The 16,776-nt window shown below is 37.5% G+C and overlaps 1 protein-coding gene across 5 annotated transcripts in view; it reads right to left on the bottom strand.

Moving 5' to 3' along the window:
• Positions 1–16,776, bottom strand: part of LOC135210925 (protogenin B-like) — a 677,376-nt gene that overhangs the window by 431,760 nt on the left and 228,840 nt on the right. The window lies entirely within an intron of this gene.

Genomic DNA, 16,776 nt, shown 5'->3' with positions numbered 1-16,776 from the left:
CCGGTTAAAGAATGACTTCTTAGTTATGATAATCAAAGCCCCAACAGATCAAGTGATTAGATTTTTCCTCCTAAATTCAGATCAGTCTATGATAAAGTCACAACTTCCGTCCTACAAAAGGATTCGTCTTGTGCAGCCACAAAGATCAAAACAGTCTTTTCCAACTACGTTTACAACGCACGAAATTCCAAAAAGTGTTCCACATAAACACCAATAAAGACTGAACGATGAAGTTGGCCAATTACTATATGAAGTTTTAGAGAGTATTTGAACTAAGATTTTCGTTTACTTTAATATAAAATTCTGATGTCCCGGAGGAACTACAGATCACAATTTCTTGAGCTCAATCTCAAATGGCCAGCCACGAGTCTCCTCCCGAAAATGTTCTCGAAACGTTCAAAGAAGGAAGGCACCATGCATGCAACAACTCTTCTCTTCTCGTGCCCACAACCTGTCTGCAACGGTCATTCCACTCTCTAGAAAATAATGCTTTCTTTCATCACATTTTATGTGAATTCCAACTTCATTTTTGCGAATTACTAAATATTTTGGAATGAGTGAGCTCGATTCCCCATATATACACTTTTCAGTTGTAGACACGAAGATGATCGTATTCAGTTTTTGTTATTATTAGTATAAATTCTCCAATAGATGTGACTCTGTTGTGAACTTCTAGAGGCAAGTATTACAAAAGGGCATACCAAGTAACAGAAGGCATCTCATGAGAGCAGTTGAAGATGTACGTATGTGGTCTGAGGTCAGAGAATGCTTTGCCTCAAAATACATTTCTGGCCGCGGGGGGAGAAGTCTACCGGGTCTCACACTATAAAAAAGAAATATTACATCTAAAGAAACTTTTTTTTTTTTCTGGCAAAACTGAACCAAACCAGTTTTGGATTTCTGCACAGCTTTCGTATCACTCCTAAAACTGCGGAAGGGCCTTCCTCCGTGGCAGTGTTATGGATGTGGGAGCTTGTAAGTTCGAGAGTGGCTGCAACGCTACTTTAAAGCGCGATGGTCCTCTTCCATAGTTGACTCTGGTTATTTATTTATTTGCGCCCATATCCATCTATCTATTCACCCACTCAAAATTCTGCCTGAATCTATTCATACTCTTATTTTTCTTCGGTTTGGGAACATTTCTGCAACCTAAAACACACTATATTTTTTTTTCATTTTTCATTGACAGCTTGCTAAACATGTTAACACCAATTAAAATAGCAGCAATAGTAGTAGGAGTAGTAGTAGTAGTAGTAGTAGTGTCTCATAAAAAGCCTCTACACAGTGCATCAAAAATTTATTTCACAGTTCAGGAGTTTGTGTACGAATTACATATCAAACCTTCCTGTTGCTGTATTCGTACTGAACCTCATTAATTATCAGGTATCCTTCGGGACTGCGTCCTCAATTACACTCGCAACAAATAACTCCGCGTCCAATCTAAGAGACTTCACAGTCGGAGCTCAGGAGTTTTTACCACTTCAACTTTCCTTACACAAAACGATGAGGGTCGCCACTTCCACAGATTTAGTGCGCAATTAAGGACTTACATACTACTACTGCACGACGGAATAATGGACATTTCACCTGAAAGGCTCAAGAGGGAAGAACACCGCTCCATAAGAGGAAACGGATTTGTGTATTAGTACAGACAACGTCACTTGATAATAATGAAAACTTGAAATAGCGAGAATGCTTCTACATTGACTGGAGGATTAGAAGATTGTGACGCCAAATTAGATAAGAATACATACTAACTACAAGGCCCCCGAAAATGTATAAAGCACAAACACCCGACAGACCAGTGTACAATCTCATGGAGGGAAAACGACCTGAACCTCTTTCGTGAAGAGTACATAGCGGCTCTGCTGACTTAATTAAGCAGTGAGTTCTGCACACGCGCACACACACACACACACACACACACAGACGGTGGCTGTTTGTCTGTGATGGTTACTAACAAAGGACGAAAAGTGCCTGGGGCTCGTGTATATCTCTCCATACGTAAATACGTATACGCACGTATACAGTAAATATACATATCCCCGGAGCGACGCTATGATATCACCACCAGCAGGAAGGACGCAGCATTGCATGGTGCCAGAGTGAGGTGATAGTACTCGGTCCATTCAACTATCTTCTTTAGGAAGCCTTCTCGCCCACAAATACCTGGGTGGTCCAGATAGCAGCGAAGGTGTGTGCCTGTGCGTACCAAAGGAGCAGTTCCGGAGATTTGATAAATAAATTCCGTGAACAAAGGCCAATAGAGGGCATGAATTATAATCTTCATATCCCAAACTTTAACTGAATTATAATCTTCATATCCCAAACATCAACTGAATTATAATCTTCATATCCCAAAAATTAATTGAATTTTAATCTTCATATCCCAAACATTAATTGAATTATAATCTTCATATCCCAAACATTAATTGAATTATAATCTTCATGTCCTACAAATTAATATCATTATGATTGTCGCGTTCCTATAAAAAAAATGATGCATGACATAACCTACTTTCTTGGATGCACGATCATCAAAAAAAAAAAAAATTTCAATCTTAATGTTCATATATGAGGCTGTCGTTAACATACCAGAGTAAGTCCCTTGCGATATACATGGACCCCTATTTCACGTCATAATAAGCACAAAAAAAATAGAATTACAATGACAGGCAAATGGCCATCCGACAACGCAACCCAAATTCAATGAGAGCTCAGGAGGAAACTTTGGAAGAGGGACCTAAAATTGTTGGTCGGACCTCCAAAGAAAGCCCGGCGCTTTCAATCCAGAGAGAGAGAGAGAGAGAGAGAGAGAGAGAGAGAGAGAGAGAGAGAGAGAGAGAGACTTGTAACGTTGTTCTCTTCTGTATGCAAACATTTTATGGTGAAAACTCTAGAGAGAGAATGATGAGAGTCGAAGCTGAGCCTGAATCTCTCCCTTTCTTTCCACGAGGCCTGGGAGGGATGAGCGCACTGAAGTGTTTCTCCCATTATCCTTCCAAAAGTATGAATCGATACATAAATAAAGGCAAATAAAATAATCGACATTTACGTATCTGTAAAAATATAGTTCAAAACAAAGCTAAACAGACAGCTTTCGAGAATCAGGAACAATATTCAATATGATATGGGTACATGACCTACTAATTACAATGTAATTCACTTATCAAGTATTGATTCTCTCTACCACAGAGAACTATCTTTTCCTTATCTTAGGTTTAGCCACCCATGAATTCCCATAATGGCAGGTTGTGAAACTAAATATTTACAGCTTTGCGATACATACACACATATTCTGTATATATATATATATATATATATATATATATATATATATATATATATATATATATATATATGTAGTCGTATCACATTACCGTGATTCATATACATACATCGTGCTACAATGTCCTACCGCGGTGGTGGGGTGGAAGAGCTTCACTGACGTGCCTGGATTTGAATGTCCTCCTGCGTTCGCGCCTAGGTACAGGTAAATCTATTATCGAGAAAAAAATTCCCCTTCGGTTAAGCATATATGAAAATATATTCATTCCGAGGTAGAGCGAATTAGATATTAAAGGACATTGTAGCTCGATGTATGTATGTATGTATATATGTATGTATGTGTATATATATATATATATATATATATATATATATATATTATATATATATATATATATATATATATATATATATATATATATATATATATATATATATATATTATATATCTTCAAGTTTGGTTACCAACCACCGCAGAGTTTCTACCCCATTGCCCAACACAACGTGGGATATTACTCCCTATATCACATAGAACATTAATATCTTTTTAAAAACTACATCTGCATAAATTGTAAAGCAGGCCCGAAAACCTATTCGAGAGGCTTCTGTTGGTTTTAATTGAGCTTCGAAAATCAAAACTAATGCAATACAGAAAACAGAATATGGCAAGAAACAGAGTTCATAAATTGCAAAATGAATCGAACTTAAAACCCGGCGCTTTCTATAAGACTCGAGAAAAAAAAAAAAAAGGTAGGAGAAATCTCCCAACCTCAGATAGAGGGAAAGAAACATTCAGAAAGTACATGAAGGATGTGGGAGTCGGATGTGGCGTTTCTTACAAAAAGCAACAATAAAAAAAATATATGTTGAAAATTGGACGATGCGAATCGGAGACAACGACGTTACCAATAAGATAAGGCCCAAGTAAAGGGGCATCATATCCTTCGGTACAAAAATACAATTTGCTATCCACTGAACAAGCTGGCTTAGCTTTTAAATACTATGCGAAAATTTTCTTTTCCACGTGATCAAGGTCACAAATGTTGTCAAATACAACCATAGCAACGCCAACTACTTATGACTCAACCGAACACAATTCTTTTCTTTTGCTGTCATTTCTATGTACATTATAAACACAAACTGGCCTTGGTAACTCCTACCTTGTTTGAAACATTTTTTTTTTTTTGTATCCAAAGCAAAAGCGCAGCTGACTCCGTCTAAAGCATCAAGCGCTATATATATACATTAATAAAATACGAAACTTATACTTACACACATACAGACATACATACATATATAATATACGGTGTGTTATGAATGTATGTATGTATAAATTTCGGATTGTATAAATGAATAAATATTATGTGTGTGTGTATACATACACAAGTTCAAGTGGTTAGCGGAAAGCAATGCAGCAAGTGAGTAACAGGGAGATGGACAAGTGAATAAGACGAAGGAAGGAAGGCATGGCAGACCAACCGAGATGACCACAGAGAAGTTATTCCGCAAAAGAAAAGGAGGCTATAAAGTACAACGACCAAATAAAGTCATAAAGGATCAAACCAAAGCCTCGTCAAGCATGGATCGCAGGCTGTTCGTACGGATATCGGTTATTCAAGCAACCAAATCAACTACTTAAAATATACTTCATGACAATCACGATAAGGATGCTTCAAATGATCACGAGTGCCTAAAGAGGACTGAAAAAGACTACCATCCAACTGTTGATATCAGTTCCAACTCCTTTAGGACTACAGACATGTATTCTTCATATACGAAAAACAAAGAAAATATTTGACAGCTAATGCCCTTCGGAGATTCCAACAGAGTAACACATCTAACCAAATGGGGGAAAAACAGGACGGATAGTTTTTCTTTCTCAATATAAAACACTGAACAACGTCTAGCACTCGGATGGATGGATGGAGAAGTGCTCGAGGCAAAAGACACTTGAACATTTGTATTCATCCGTTCCGTTACCCCCAACCATTCCCCATACCACAAAATGAACACACAAAAATCAGCCTATCAGAGAAGCAATTTAATTCAAATATGCTTATGATTTATAACTCAAAGCACACATCTACACCTACACCTACACCACTAGAATAACAAAAATGTTGCCAGCGGCTACGTATCTCATATCAAATAAGACTCCTCATGAAAGGTCGAAGTTCAATCAACTCTAGAAATAATTTAATCTTTAATGTCTCCTTCAGGTTAATCATTCGTCAAAAAGTTTAACCTTTTCCTCAAAAATACATAGAATACATAGCAGTTCAAGATCTGAAACATAACTTGCTATCATTATTACAACGAGTAACACTAAGTAACAGTCTACCGTGGATGAGGATCTGGTGGTCGTGTTAAGTGAAATGTTCAGAGAAAATTCTCAACACTGTTCTTAGATATAAACGCCAAGCCTCATTTGATAGTTCTATTACTTTCAAGCATTTTGCTCTGGTCTGTTTTTATTGCATTTAGATTTTAAAGCAAAAATGACTGAAACATTTAGAAAAGAAAACTACTTTCATTGCGATAAATGATCTAAAACTGGAGTGGGTTATGTTTCTCAATTATTCTGAGGACTGAAGGTGCTCCATTATATTAACGGAACAGTTCAAATGAGTAAAATATTGGCCAAAAAAAAGACTTCATGACCCAAACTACTATTAAATAACCACACAAACGAGTATGGATGTGAGTGATGAATGTAAATATAGTATATCCTTAAGCGAAAATATATCAATAGGGATATGCTATTACCGACAACAAAGAATGTGGCATTCCAACAACTTACAACTTTATCGCAGACAAAAATAAATACAGGAACACTAATGATAACTATAATTATTATGAATATAAATTTCTTCTCGTAATTATTACTGGAAACATTTTTTTTTCGAAACGAAAGCGTGCAGCCTTTTCTTATTTCTCGGCGAGGTATTGGCTTTACAAATACCACAGTAAAATAATATATATATATATATATATATATATATATATATATATATATATATATATATATATATATATATATATATATACATATATATATATATATATATATATATATATATATATATAAAACCTTCATAGAAAATAGGGCTGGAGATATGAAAAGAGGAATCGTTCATTAGTACTATACCACCATTCCCTGTAGATAGAAGATCACGAAGGAAGAGGCACAATACAACAAATGGGGTGCATGAAGGGGATGGTCGGGGGACTCACTCCCTTTCGCCAGGCCTCTCGTCATGGAGTCCCCCTTGAAAGCCTCTCTCAGTAAAGGAGCCCATACACCGTCCGCTTTGCCCATGCCCTTTACCCGCTAGTGCTCTCTCTCTCTCTCTTTCCTGACCATGCCTTGTGCCATATGCCCTCTGCCTCTCCTCTATGTCCGCGCTAAGTTACTCCTTTATGCCCTCGACCAATGTCTAGATCCCTTTCCCGTGAGCCCCATTATGATGCATCAGCGGTGATGTAACAAGCAGACCCCGACACCCTACAATTCTTCAAAGGTATCCTTATACCTTCTCACTCCTTGCCTTGCATCCACACTTCCCCCCCACCCCCACCCCCATCCCACCACGATTCCCTACACCTTGCCCCTCCATCACCTCCCGCACTTCTATTCCCCAATGCGTTATCCCATCCCAACTATTCTACATAGCTCCTGCCGTAACTTCATTAGACGCTCTCTCTCTCTCTCTCTCTCTCTCTCTCTCTCTCTCTCTCTCTCAAAACTGTAAACTATATGTGGAAGACCCTCCCTACGCATGCTATAGGTGAGACACCAGGAGAGGTTTGCAGACCACGTGTAAATCCCTTGAATCTTCCATCGAAAAGAAAAAAAAATGAGCAAACATCACGTTTATGAGTCATTTTACATTTGGATATTGAACCTGGCCACTCTTCGGGACATTCTTGAAAGGTCTAGGTCTCTTATCGAGGGTCAAAGTAATGTAACCTTGAAGACGTCAACGATCCACCACCCACCCTCCCCCCTCCCGCACAAGCCCACCCCCACCCAACTGCTCCTTCAGTTTTTAAGTGCCCAATAAAGTGGTCGTCGTTGCTCTGCTACTCCCAACCCTCAACCACCTCCCCTTAGTGGCTTCTGGGTCGGGGGGGAGGGGGGACCACATAATCATATTTTTCTTATTTCCACACATGAAACTACTAATGAAAGAGAAGGATGAGCTTAAACATTCATAGTTGTTTTCGGTGATTAAATCTATATATTGTGGAATTTATAAAAAGCTGATATATATATATATATATATATATATATATATATATATAGTATATATATATATATATATATATCTATATATATATATATATATATATATATATATATCTATATTATATATATATATATATATATATATATATTATAAAGTAACTTAAACGTTTTCTATTAAAACAGAAATTCATCTAACAAAAGGAGGGAATTCTGGAATTTTCCTTCAACTGTATCTATAGAGCACTGGTCTAATCCATTACCCTGTCCGTCGAAGAACAGCTGTACTCGAAATATAATGCTATAATTTCTACCCTCCTTAGTGCTGATATGGGCTCCTTTAACTGACTCACTAAATAAGAAAATGGCGATAACCTAAAGGTGACATACTGCATGCTACACTGATTAACCTAATTCTGAGAACTGGAAACGTTGTTAAACCAATCTGGTGAAGTTTAGCGTCATCACACGATGTGGATGGCGGCCTTGAATTTTCACGCAGAGTACTAACACGAACGACGACTGAGGGAAGAGGCCTAGCTTAGGAAGAACAGGGTGCATATGAACATGCAGTGTATCAATCAATCAATCAGTTCTGAATGCAGCAAAAGGTCAATCTCACCCGTGCTAGATTTTATCGGTCTCCACGTTCGCGTTTTTATTTTGCCGTGTTTCTTTGTTTGAACATAATTTAAATGAAGTGACACTGGAAATGATATGAATGACAAAGGTTTTGCATCTGTAAGCTTGACCTCTGAAAATAAGTATTCACATTACACTATAAATATTTATAATGGTTTTGTATCGACAGAGCAAAGACCCACGTCGCTAATTTCATCAAGGCAAAAGCATATAAAACTTGACTACAGACAAGGGAGACGGACAGTCCAGCATAGGCAATGTTCATGACCTACCTTCACAACAGCACTACTGTTACTTTCTGGGCAGCTAGCACTCCCATGCCTTACGTGCACGTTCATTTACATTTCACCACATCCATCACAAGTTACTCTTCCACATTTCTATTTAGAACTGCAAATGATCAAAACGTAATTCCAATACAACGAAAATGAGTTCTGCTTCAATGGTTCCCATTCATTTACAGCATGACAGTTTCACGTGTTGTTCTTAATCAATTACTTCTGGTAGGTTTGATATACGTTCTCATTTATCTCTGCCATCACTTGATAGTTCCATGGCATACATATATAACTTTTGTAACTCATTTTCCATTATTATCTTATTTATATTATTATCTTTCAAAATTCCTGCTATTGATGATAGATACATCCATGAATGTAAATGTATAAACCGATGCAATGTGAATAAACATGACCTTAGAGGGAAAGCTAAAAAAAAAGAAAAAAAAAAAGATATGAACGGTTAACCTCTTTGTCTTAAGCAATCGCCTTCCTTCCCCTAATTTCCCCTGCCCAGCTGTTTCAAGGTTAGCAGCAGGAAGAAGCTATGGAAGGAGCAGATACAAACGACCAGAAACCAGGTACTCCAGCAGAGAAGGAAGGAGACAAAGAAATAACTCAACCAAACTTCGGGTTGTGTGGGGTGGGGGGGGGTTTGCGTTGGCGATGGAAACGGAACAGGGAGGGTAGGGGGGGTGAGTGAGTATTCGCAAAGGTGGGTTTTCGTTTCGAGTGTCGATGACGCAATAACCGGCGTATTATTGTCGTTACCACAGGGAACGTTCGAGGTGCTGCTGCTGCTGCTGCTGCTGTTGTTGTTGTTGATGTTGATTTGTCTGGAGCCGTCCGTCGCGCCACAGCATCCCGACGACCAGCGCGCGGCCTTCTTAGGGGAAAGAGGCCAGTTGAAAGGACACAGCAGTATTACCATACAGTCCACAACAACCTCTCTCTCTCTCTCTCTCTCTCTCTCTCTCTCGTCTCTTCTCTCTCTCTCCTCTCTCTCTCTCTCTCTCTCCTCTCTATAATAGTATTATAAATTTTTCATTATATAATATATATATTTATAATATAATATATATTATATATATATATATAATATAATACGTACGTAAATAGCCACATGTAAGGTGAAGAATCAAAGACCAGGTACCAAGCGCTTTCGTGTATTGCGTACACTTCTTCGGGGTACAAAGTGAAATAAATAATAGAAACATAAACAAAAAACTTTCACAGAACAAAGATCAAAGCCATTAACAAGCAAATTATCATTACAAATTGTCACTACCAAACAAGTAAGAATACTTTAAAAGTGCTTAAGAACTGAAACTGCAGTTAGTATAACAGGCTGTTGCTAAAAGGTGACATTGTATTTCCCTACAATTTTATAAACAAGGTAACTATCTAATTTAAAAAGACCTGAACTCAGATTCATTAGTTGATCGTTAAAATGTTTAATAAATGCAGAATCAATTCAATTATGTTTCTTTTTACAATATGGTTACAAAATATTACTTCCGATGCATTTTTCCAGTCTATACTATGGTTAAAATCATTCATGTGTACAAATAAAGCACTCGTCGATTGACCTGTTCTAACTGCGTAACGGTGTTGTTTTAGACGGTAATCTAGTTCTTTACCAGTTTGACCAAGATAGTTGTAATTACAGCCAGCACAAGGAATCGTGTAAATGCAGCCACTAGTTTGTTTTGGGGAATTACGCACAATGATATTTTGAAGTGTTCCTGAATTTTTATATACCACATTTATCTTGAAAGTTTTCAGTAATTTCTGAATAAAAGAAAGATTGACATTATATGGCAGTGTTAAGATATTTTCTCTCACAAAAGGCCCCCTATTGTTAATGGAATAAAAAATACTTCTAGCTTTCTGCAAAGATTTGTCAATTAAAAACTTTGGGTATTTCAACCTATTTCCTACGTCATAAATTTTACAATTCTCGGAGTCTAGGAATTCCGGACTGCATATCCGTAGAGCCCTTAAAAACATGCTACAAAAAACTGATAGTTTTACATTAACAGGGTGGTCTGAATAATAGTGGATATATGAACAAACATTGGTAGGTTTCCTGTAAACATCAAACATAAAGCTTCTATCCCTTCGATGAACCAAAACATCTAAAAACGGTAATGAACAATTATTTTCTTCTTCAACGGTGAATTTAATAGAAGGTACCAAATTATTTAACTTTTCTAAAAATATGTTCAAATTTTCGCTCATGGGCCAAACAATATGGAGCCTTTTGTGAGAGAAAATATCTTAACACTGCCATATAATATCAATCTTTCTTTTATTCAGAAATTACTGAAAACTTTCAAGATAAATGTGGTATATAAAAATTCAGGAACACTTCAAAATATCATTGTGCGTAATTCCCCAAAACAAACTAGTGGCTGCATTTACACGATTCCTTGTGCTGGCTGTAATTACAACTACCTTGGTCAAACTGGTAAAGAACTAGATTACCGTCTAAAACAACACCGTTACGCAGTTAGAACAGGTCAATCGACGAGTGCTTTATTTGTACACATGAATGATTTTAACCATAGTATAGACTGGAAAAATGCATCGGAAGTAATATTTTGTAACCATATTGTAAAAAGAAACATAATTGAATTGATTCTGCATTTATTAAACATTTTAACGATCAACTAATGAATCTGAGTTCAGGTCTTTTTAAATTAGATAGTTACCTTGTTTATAAAATTGTAGGGAAATACAATGTCACCTTTTAGCAACAGCCTGTTATACTAACTGCAGTTTCAGTTCTTAAGCACTTTTAAAGTATTCTTACTTGTTTGGTAGTGACAATTTGTAATGATAATTTGCTTGTTAATGGCTTTGATCTTTGTTCTGTGAAAGTTTCTTGTTTATGTTTCTATTTATTTATTTCACTTTGTACCCCGAAGAAGTGTACGCAATACACGAAAGCGCTTGGTACCTGGTCTTTGATTCTTCACCTTTCATGTGGCTATTTACGTACATATTTGTCACGTGCTGTTTGGTGACTTATTGCTGATATATATATATATATATATATATATATATATATATATATATATATATATATATATATATATAACACAGGTTGGTGTGCATAAAAGGTGTTATAAATAAGGCAGTACGAGAAAATGAAGCTTGATTCATTTGAGCGCAGTGGCTGATGCACTGAAGTCACATCAAAAATGCCTATCGACACCACAGGTCATGTTGATGTCTGCATCGTCTTAGTCAAACTGTCATCTGCAAGTTCTAAAAATATGTGACTGATCCATAACGCTCCCTTGTGAATCCTTTTCATTTTCCAAAGGAATGACAGACATCTTCAAGTCATTAAAATGAATGACTTCATTACATATTCTCAGTTCTTAGGTTAGTGAAATTTATCTTTACTCACATACATCCATAATACACACACATACGTATGTATATGTACAGTCCATCACATAATATTTTAAGTAATATACATACTAACACAAACACACACACACACACACACACACACACACACACACACATATATATATATATATATATATATATATATATATATATATATATATTATATACATATATATATATATTTCTACTTGTTAAAAATATGGCAAAACTACAACTACCACTAATTTACTGTTTTACACTGAAAACGACAAATTCTTCATGAGACCACATAACGGCATCACTGCAATCTAGAACTGAAAGAGAATTCCTTTGGAGATTTAATTCTCTAGATTCATGATCACTCAAAAGAAAGGATTTTCTATGCAAAAATGGTTACTCATTCATATCCTGTGCAAGCATCTGTGAAAAGGTACCAATGAAAAAAAATGATAGATAAGACTGCGCTTGCAATCTTCCCAAAAGCATTTTCTGAGAATTCTATAAAAAAAAAAAAAAAAAAAACTTTTTCTCTGAGTGCAGCATAAAGGATGAGGAATCCTTTGCTTCGCCGTCAACTTTGAAACCCAAAGAAACAATGACTGTGATTCCTATTTCTCTTTCGTAGTAAATGGCACCCGATTCCACACAACCCCAAATAGAACTGAATCTAGAATTCAGGCCAAATGTCCAAGCACTGGGACCCTATGAGGTCATTCAGCGCTGGACCTGAAATTGAGAGTAAAAGGTTTGAAAGGTGTAACAGGAAGAAATCCTCAAAGAGTTGCACAGCGAACCAAGTGTTAGGAAAGAGGGGGGGGGGGGGGGGGGGTAAGATGAAGAAAGAGAATATGAAAGGAGATACAGTGAACGGGACGAAAGGGATTGCAGCAGGGCATGCTGCAAAGAACCTTAAGTAATGCCTATAGTGAACCGCATGAGGTCCACTGACGGCACTACCTCGCCTTCGGGGACAACCTCAAATAGAAGTTCGGTAGGTATAAGAAAGCGGACTTCAAGTCTGTTTTTCTATTTTCATATTTCCAGGCTTTCAAACGAAAAACCTCCGTATGTAGGCTGACTGTTGCCCCTGGGTTCGAATCTACCTACGAACGGAAGGGATTATTTATGCGTGCCAGAAGAATGCACACCTTGTATTGCTAAGCTTAATCAAAAGGGTATGAAGATGTTGTTAAAAGGTCATTGTAGCTATTAAAGGATAATGTATGTAGTGTATTGTATTGTATGTATGATGTATGTATGATGTAGTATGTATATATATATATATATATATATATATATATATATATATATATAAAGGCAAAATAGCGACCGGTAAACAATATTTACGACAGTAACACGTTGCATTACCTCTGGACGTTTGATCGCCGAGGTTTAGTTACAACATTGGCTCTGGTCAGCTATTGGATGGGTGATCGACCATCGAGGTCAGAGCTCCGGGGGCACGTCGTGCCCTTTTAAAATCCACGAGACAGGGGTAGGTCGAGATATTTCACTCCAGCAATATATCCTTCAGTAGAAAAGGACTTGTGATCATTATAAATACTATACTGCATGCTGCTTGAAAAATTAGGCAAGCCATCATGGCCCACCGTTCGTCTGTCTGATGCTGGACACACAAGATGACGCAGCAGCATCCCTCTGTACTCCGACCTATTTACTCTCGCTCTCACTATAGGCCTCCACGCTACCCCTTCTTCGTAATGGACAATTCTCTCTCTCTCTCTCTCTCTCTCTCTCTCTCTCTCTCTCTCTCTCTCTCCTCTCTCTCTGTGTGTGTGTGTGTGTGTGTGTGTGTAAACTTCTGTCATCAGTAAGCCACCTTCAACATTGCAGAGTGGGACCGATGAATAACATACCAGAGCAAGTAAGTCCTACGAACATATTCCTCTTTATCACTATAATAGCGAGAGGGAGAGAGGAAAAAAAAACACACACATTAACTCACAACACTCATTTCGATAACTATTTTCCATTAACCAGGAAGGCAAAAGGGTGAGGCAACACAGATTCCCTAAATCAAGATTCATTCTGTAATGAGCGAATTATGAGCTAGTCCTCTCAGGCTTCACGATATGGAGACTCTTCCGTTCTATCACTTCTGCCACATCTACGGGTCTCCGAAGCTTCCCTTTACACTCCAAATAGAGCGTTATGTCTCCGAGGATCAGCTAGCTTTTAATTTTCAATACTTCATTCATACGAGAGAGAGAGAGAGAGAAGAGAGAGAGAGAGAGAGAGAGAGAGAGAGGAGAGAGAGAATTCCGGATCCATCTGGACAACTATCAGTATTGGAGGAACTTATCGCTATATTGGGAATCAGTATTGATAACCTCGGGAAAACACTATGAGAACAGAGCTACTTACGAGAGTATCACAAAAGAATCATTGGAGAAAAAGATAACCATTAAGTAAAGTAATAAATAAGTAAAGAAGATAATAGGAAAAACATATGCGGTACACAGTAAAAGAATAAAGCAAAGAAATAAATAAGAAAACCCCACGAGCTTATGTTAGAGCCCGCACATTCGATGATAATCTCGAAAATAGTAGCAAAAGATCATGCTCTAGGAACCAGATATGTTCAAAGTACTATAGATGGAGATACCATTTCAACCCATATGCAGGAAGTGCAACAAGAAAAACGAGACCATAAACCAAATAGCAAGGGAATGTTCAGCACTTGCACAGAACCAGTACAAAGAGGCATGATTCAGTAGCAAAACCCCTCCACTGGAGCCTGTGCAAGACACACCAGCTATCTTGCAGTAATAAGTGGTACGAACACCAACCAGAGGGAGTGACAGAAAAATATCAGGCAAAGATCCCCTGGGACTATGGTATCAGAACAGATAGGGTGATACGCGCCAATAGACCAGATGTGACGTTGATTGACAAAATCAAGAAGAAAGTATGTCACTGTTGTTGCAATACAAATTGATAAGTATCGAGACCCGAAAATAGAAATAAGGATATGGGATATGCTGGTGGAAATTGTACCCATAATCACTGGAACACTGGGCACGATCCAAAGATTCCTCAAAAGTAACTTGGAAAACCAAAATGCTGCAATAACTACTCCAGGACACATGCAGAAGTGTGTGCTACTAGAAACAGCGCATAGTGTAAGAAAAGTGATGGACTCAATAAACACCATCCAGTAATATATATATATATATATATATATATATTATATATATATATATATAATTATAAATTGTTGTAGTGAACTAGGTATTCGTAGTCGATTTCTAACATTATCAATCAGAAAAAAACAAAAAAAAACACATGAACTTACAATAATCCGTATACCTTTATTAAAAAAAGGACCGTGGAACAGTTAAACCAAATACCCACACCTACACCACATACTTGGAGGGCACAAATAAAAAGGGAGGGGGTGGGGGTAGACGGGGGACTAGTAAATAATATTTTCGACCACCTCTGTCTCAAAAGCCACGATTCCAACACATTCCTCACATTAGATCGAACAATATTAAGCCTTGCTTTTTTTCTCTTTTTTTTTAGGGAAAAGCTAGTCGAAATAGTAGGTACCGGGTTAATTCCTGAAAGATGAACCCAAATTCCAGCTTACTTGTTCAAATCTGATCAAATTATCAACAAAAAGCGCGGGTAACCAAATATATCGAAAATTTCCTTGTATGATGCTTGTTGAGAAATTTCAGATGTCTTTATACGTGCAATCTGAACTTACTCAAGATAGAAAAACTGTCGCTTTATATTCGACTTCATTTCAGTGCCTCTCTTCAGGGTCAGAAGCCTCATTCTATTGACAGGTCACATTGTTCTCGTCCTTACTTCATTCCAACAGCACTTTTCTAAATCTCTCACAAATGCGAAGCAAGAGCTTCAGAATCGGTAACACCAGAGAACTCAGATGGTGGGGGGGGGGGGGGGGGGGGAGTCCAAAGGGCACCTTCCCATTGTATGTCATTCCATCGCCATCCTCCAACCAGCAACAAAACATCACAATATTTTCTTTTAAATGATTTGACACTATATTATACCATGTGTGTGTGTGTGTGTGTGTGTGTTGTGTGTGTGTGTATATATATATATATATATATATATATATATATATATATATATATATATATATATATATATATATATAAAAAAGTGACCAGTCATTTTTGAATGGAGAGTTTAGTAACGGTTGCCAAACCTCCGCGGATTTCCCGGGAGTAAAAATCAATGAGCGAAGAAAAGTAATTTCAGAATCAACGAATGATAATAATTCCTCATCGTTTCCTATTCATATCTATCAAAAACTTAAGAAGTCCAGCTATTACTACATTCAGTCTGGCAACTGGCTCGTTTCTATCCAATCACAGCTACTCTTGAATTTGGTTTGATGTCTCTTTATTCTTCCTCTTACATCACAGAACCACGTCAATCTCGAAGCGCCACGATTCCAGCAAATTCCTTGGCGTTCACCCCCTGGCCTCCCTCCTGCCTCTCGTCTACGGCAATGCCTTTTGCTTTAGGCCTTTGCTAGGGGCACGTGACTCTCCCGTCGTATGCATCTACAAGATAAGCAGAGAGCATCTGTAACAATTATACATTTCTTGTTTTCCTTTAATATCCATCTCCCGTCCCCCCACCTTCGCCTCTTGAGTAATATCCCCTCGATGTTACTGCGTCACTTCTCCCAGTTCACCACTAATGATGTGAGCATCATCTCTCTCACTACTCCGGCCCTCAATATCCCTCACTTCATTTCTTCTTCTTCACTGTCAATTTCTTCACCTTTCAACTTTTTGTTTTCTCTCCTAACGTCCACTCTTCTTGATGCGCTTACCACTGATTCTCTCTCTCTCTCTCTCTCACCAGAAACACCCACGCAACAATCCTCTGTATTTCATTTTCCTCACTTCCTAA

Source organism: Macrobrachium nipponense, chromosome 4, assembly GCF_015104395.2.
Source record: "Macrobrachium nipponense isolate FS-2020 chromosome 4, ASM1510439v2, whole genome shotgun sequence".
Classification (NCBI taxonomy): domain Eukaryota; kingdom Metazoa; phylum Arthropoda; class Malacostraca; order Decapoda; family Palaemonidae; genus Macrobrachium; species Macrobrachium nipponense.
Note: the sequence above shows the minus strand (reverse complement) of the source record. Positions and strands in the feature narration are given on the sequence as shown.